Genomic DNA, 6,000 nt, shown 5'->3' on the forward strand with positions numbered 1-6,000 from the left:
AACAAGTAGTTACACTAAATATTACAGAAAATTGCAATCTGAAGGAGACACGGTAGTGATAGATTCCTTACCTTAGAATATCCCCAGGCGTCAGACTGGATCCGGAAAGTTTTTGCTTAGCAGTACCAATGCACGTCAGCAGGTGACGTCGTGCGGCTCCACGTCCGTCGCTGGCGTCGTATGCACCGAGATGACGTCACAGAGACTACTTAGGCGCCACCTATGCGCTCTAACGTCCGTTCTTTCTTTTTCTGCGCCAAAAGCGCAGGTCCGGATTGAGCACGTACCTCGGTCATTTTTTGACTACTTTTTTGAGACGTTTTGTCTCCTTCTCTTGTCTCCTGGTACATGTAGTGATGCCTGGCTTTAAGTCTCGTGGGTCGTGCTGCCGTAATATGTCGGTGGCGGACCCCCACGATGTCTGCCTCTACTGCCTGGAGACCGACCATGACTCCCGGGACTGTCGTGCCATGACCCCGAAGGCCTTGCGGGAGCGGCGCCAGAAGTTGCTGGAGGTCTCACACTCCTCTCACTGCCGCTCCGGGTCTAAGGGCCGTTCGCGGGACCGGAGCCGTCGCTCCTCGGGCTCCAAGTCTTCACCTTCGAATTCTGGTAAGCGAAGCCATAAAAAGAAGCCGAAGAAGCGTGTTCGCTCTCCGACGTCCCCCCGTCGCTCCTCGGAGGGGGACAGGGACTCCTCCGGAGCCTAGGAGTCCCGCGCCATACCCGGATCCGTCGGCGACTCCCGAACAGATGCAAATGTTTCTTGCTGCCATGGACCGCCTGTTTAGCCTCGGGCTCCCGCTGGCACACCTGCGGGCCCCACGGTCCCATGACCAGATCCTGTTGGCCCGGCAGTACTGCCTCTGGCGCCGGCCCCAGAGCCCACTGGATCCAGCGCCCTTGGCTCCGGCCCCGGCGCTACAAGGTGCAGCGCCGCTGGCTCCGGCCCCAGCGCCGCCACATGCACCGCACTAGGTTCCGTTTATCCCTTCCCCTGCCCCGGTTCTCGGACCATTTCGTTCCGACCTGGGATCCGCATTTCGGATGCGTCTCCGGTTCGGCACCGCTTGCCCCCTCTCCGGAGCCGGACGAGGACTGGGATGACTCCGTGGACCCCCTTGTGCGGCAGTGTGACTCCGAGCAGGATTGGGTGGATAACCTTCAAGATGCGGGTGAACTTGATGTGTCTTCTGACCTGGGGTTTGCCTCCCCTACTATGGAGGAGGGCACTTCCTACACTATGGTGCTGCGTTGGGCTGCAGATGCTCCATCTCGACCTCCCTACGGTGAGCCTTAAGACCAACCTCCTTACGGAGATGCTCCAGACGGCGTTCTACTTCGTCGGAGCTGCTGCTCCCTTTCAATGAGGCCCTTATCGAAGTCCGCTTGGGCACTTGGTTGCGACCGGCCTCGGGGCACCGGTGGATAAGAACGTCGCTAGGTGATCCTGCCTTCTTGACCACTCACTCCGCCGGATAAGGACTCTAAGAAGCTGGACCAATATGGCAAGAGGTGGTTCTCTTCTGCCAGCTTGGGGTTCCGGTCAGTTAATACCGCCTGCTTATTGAGCCGTTACTCCCACGCAGTGTGGATTTGGTAGCAGAGGTCCTGCCTCAGTGTTCTGAGGAGGTCCAGGCTGTCCTTTCCCAAGCGATAGCGGAGGGCAAGGATGCGGCGAAGTTTGCCATCAGGTGTGGTCTGGACACGGCGGATTCCTTGGACAGGGCAATTTCCACGACTGGAGTTGCGGCGTCATGCCTGGTTGTGATCTACCGGGTTCTCGCCCGATGTCCAGGGCTCGCTCATGGACATGCCCTTTGATGGCTCCCGCCTCTTTGTCGACAAGGCTGACAGAGCCCTGGAACGCTCTAAAGACTCGCGGGCCACGGCCAAGTCCTTGGGCCTTTCCACGAAGAGCCCTGCCACGCCTGGGTTTCGTTCCTTTTGTGGCCAGGGTAAGAGCACCCAAGCTCTCTCCTCCACAAAGCCTGTGCAGAACCAGCCTCAGCGCGGCCGCGGCTTCCGCAGGGGCGGGGTCTGGTAACTGGCAAACAGGTCAGTCCACCTCTACTCATGATGCTTCCACCTCTAAGCCTTCCTAATCCGAGCTTCAGGGCGCACCCCACGCCGGTAGGAGGCAGGGTCCGTCACCACCTCCACTACTGGCGTGAAATCACTTCGGACAAGTGGGTGCTGCAGATAATCTGCCACGGTTACTCGCTCCCTTTTCTGTCCTCTCCTCCGGCCAAGGGGGCCATTGAGTGCGTTCCCACTCAGGAAGTAGGGAGTGGTTGTTATTCCCACTACTTTCTGGTCCCCAAGAAGGACAAGAGGGGCTTGTGCCCCATCTTGGACATCCGGGACGTCAATCGCTTCCTCCGGAAGGAGAAGTTCAAGATGCTGACACTGGCTCAGGTCCTGGCTGCCCTGGAGACTGGATGGTAGCGTTGGACTTGCAGGACGCTTATTTTCACTTCCCCGTCCTGCCGGCGCTACCTGCGGTTCACGGTAGGCCAGGAGCGTTTTCAGTTTGCCGTGCTCCCCTTCGGCCTTACCAATGCCCCTCGGGTGATCACAAAGGTGATGGCGTTGGTCGCGGCTCATCTGCGCCGGTCAGGGGTGTCAGTCTTCCCCTACCTCGATGACTGGCTGTTGAAGGCGGGCTCGCCCCAGTCAGTCGTCACCCACCTTCAGACTACGGTCGACCTCTTGCATTTGCTGGGGTTCTCCATCAACGTGCCGAAGTCATACCTGAGAGAGAATAAACGAAGAAAATGCCAATACTGCAAAATTATTCAAGAACGTGCTGAAGAAGCAATGACTTAAACAATTGCCATCAAGAAACCACTAGTTCCGTTTCGTTCATAAATCTAAAAAAAGTTATTTATTTTTGTGTATTTGGTCGTTTTTTAATTTTATGTTTTAATTTATTTAAGTCATCAGAAAAACAAAACAAATTTTTTCTTGGAACAGATTTTTATTTTTTCAGGGGGAGCTCCTTCTGAAAATTACACTCACATTATAAAATCTCTAAAGGCCTCTGGTCTCCGGCTGAGTCCCGCTTCCATATCAATCTTTTGGAGCTGCGGGCGATCCGACTTGCACTGAAGGTATTCCTTCCCTCTTTCCGGGAAAGTGTAGTGCAGGTGTTCACGGACAACACCACCGCTATGTGGCTCTGTGCCTCTGGACTTGGCTGGAACATCACGGCATTACCTTGGTAGTTCAACACCTGGCAGGTTCTCTGAATGCCAGGGCGGACGAACTCAGCTGCCGTTCATGATGGATCAAGACTGGCGTCTGAACTCGAACGTGTGCAAGGTCTCTTTCTGCAGTGGGGAGAGCCTTGGTTAGATCTCTTCGCCACCGAAGAGAACGCGCATTGTCGTCAGTTCTGTGTGTTGGAATATCCAAGGTGGCACTCGCTCAGAGAAGCTTTTCGTCACGAGTGGAACTGCGGTCTATTGTACGCCTTTCCGCCTATACCACTTCTGCCCTGAGTGCTGAAGAAGATCAGGCGCGACCGGGCCCAAGTCATTCTTGTGGCTTCGGATTGGGCTCGAAGAGTATGGAATCCTGAGCTTCTCAATATGAGCATCGATCCCCCAATCCGTCTGCCTCTTCGGGAGGATCTTCTGACGCAGCAGCAGGAGACGGTCCTCCACCCGAACCTGTCCAGTCTCCACCTCCATGCGTGGAGATTGAGCGGCGACAGTTGGCACCTTTTGATCTTCCTTCCAAAGTCTGTGATGTCATTTTGGCTGCCAGGCATCCCTCCACCAAGACGGTGTACGCCTGCAGATGGAACAAGTTTGTGGCATGGTGCGCAGCAAAGGCTGTGCATCCCCTTTCTGCTCCTCTTTCAGAAGTTCTATTCCTTCTCTCTTTACCCCAGCAGGGCTTTTCTTTGGGCACTATCAAAGGTTATCTTTCTGCCATTTCCGCCTTTCTGCGGCTTCCAGATCAGCCTTCTCTTTTTAAGTCTCCGGTTGTTAACCGTTTCCTAAAACGCATTACGCATACTTTTCCATCAGTGTCCTTCATAATGCCTCAGTGGGACCTGAATCTTGTCTTGACCTTTCTGTGGTGCGCTCCTTTTGAGCCCCTTCATAACTGTCCCTTACATCTTCTCACCTTAAAGACGGCTTTCCTGGTAGCTATCACCTCTGCTAGAAGAGTGAGTGAACTCCAGGCTCTTTCTTCCAAACCTCCTTTCCTTTCTGTTCATCTGGACAAGGTGGTTCTGTGGACCCGTCCTTCTCTCTTGCCAAAGGATGTCACGACCTTCCACATCGGGCAGAGCATCGCTTTGCCCACCTTCTTTCCGCCTCCACATCCTGCCAGGGAAGAGGAGAGGCTCCACCATCTGGACCCAAAACGTGAGCTTGCCTTCTATCCGCAGCGTACACAGCAGTTCCGGGTGGATGATCAACTCTTTGTTGGCTATGTGGGCGCCAAAAAAGGTCAGGCTGTACACAAACGGGCCATCTCCCGGTAGGTAGTTCTGTGCATCAAAGCATGTTACTGCTTGGCCAAGAAGGAGCCTCTTGTTGGACTGCGTCCCCATTCGACCAGGGCTACTACAGCCACTACTGCCTTGGGACGTGGCTTTCCCTTGCAGGACATTTGTCAGGCAGCTGTGTGGGCCTCGCTGCACACATTTACCAAGCACTACTGCCTTGACAGTCCGGTCCGAAGAGATGGCTTCTTTGGCCGTTCTGTGCTCCATGTCTTTCTGGTGTAATGTCGTTCGCAGACTCACCACTGGAATGGTATTGCTGGGGTGTCTATTGTAAGGTAAGGAATCTATCACTAACGTGTCTCTTTCAGATACACAAGTTGCTACTTGTGTAACGATATATCTGTAAGAGACATTAGTTAGTGATAGATTCCTTACCACCCCACCCATCCTCCCTGTTCTGCGAACTGATTACTAGGGTTAAGGTCATCTCCTTTTAGGGCCCTAGTTTTCTGCGCCAGTGGTCAGTGTCTTGCATGGCTCTGCGTTTCGGGGCCCCGAGTCGTGTACAGAACTGACGTTAGCACGCATGGGTGGCACCTAAGTAGTCTCTGTGACGTCATGTCGGTGCTTACGACGCCAGCGACGGACGCGGAGCCACACAACGCCACCTGCTGACGCGCAGGGGTACTGCTAAGCAAAAACTTTCTGGATCCAATCTGACGCCTGGGGATTTTCTAAGGTAAGGAATCTATCACTAACTAATGTCTTTTACAGATATATCGTTACACAAGTAGTAACTTGTGTGACATGCATTTACTATGAGATTACTACAATACGGCCTCCCGGCAACGGTGGGAGACGTTACCTCTGCGGTTGAGGCGCACAAAGCATTCAGAAATGAGGTCTCTATTCTTGGGTTAAATTCCTGGCTGTGGATGCACGTACACAATTGTTTCACACTTACATTGAAGATAAAAGACCAGAGGAATACTTTCCATATGGGGATATAGACATTCTGTTAACTTACCACGAACACTCAAAGCTTTTAGATACCTTCAACAGAAGCAGGGCAGACACTCGGACAAGAAGGCCAGAAGCCCCAGGCCAAAATTGAGCAGTCCAGTGTGATTAGATCTCATTTTCAGATGGATTAAATTCAATGTTTCATTGGCAGCATGGAGAAAACTATAATGATGCTACGCTTACATAACAATGTCACCAAAGGGATTATATAGAGATAGAATAATAGCGGCAAAACAGATGGTCCTGATGGGAAGCCCCTGGTAAAAAACAAAAAAATTGCGGAGGATTTATACGTTGGGATCATTACAGTTCGAGACTTGTCTGTGAGAAAAAATGTCAGCCACTTGAGAGCAGAGCCAGTTGTGATGGTCGCCTTCAAAACTACTATTCATTTGGGTATGATTGATCGTGCAGAAGGCTGCCAGAAGATCTAAAAGATAGAGCTTCAACATCGGCATTACCCATCTCCATTTCAAGTTCATCTTGGGTAAATAGTACCACCAATTCGGTAC

This window comes from Lissotriton helveticus, chromosome 12, assembly GCF_964261635.1.
Source record: "Lissotriton helveticus chromosome 12, aLisHel1.1, whole genome shotgun sequence".
Taxonomy (NCBI): domain Eukaryota; kingdom Metazoa; phylum Chordata; class Amphibia; order Caudata; family Salamandridae; genus Lissotriton; species Lissotriton helveticus.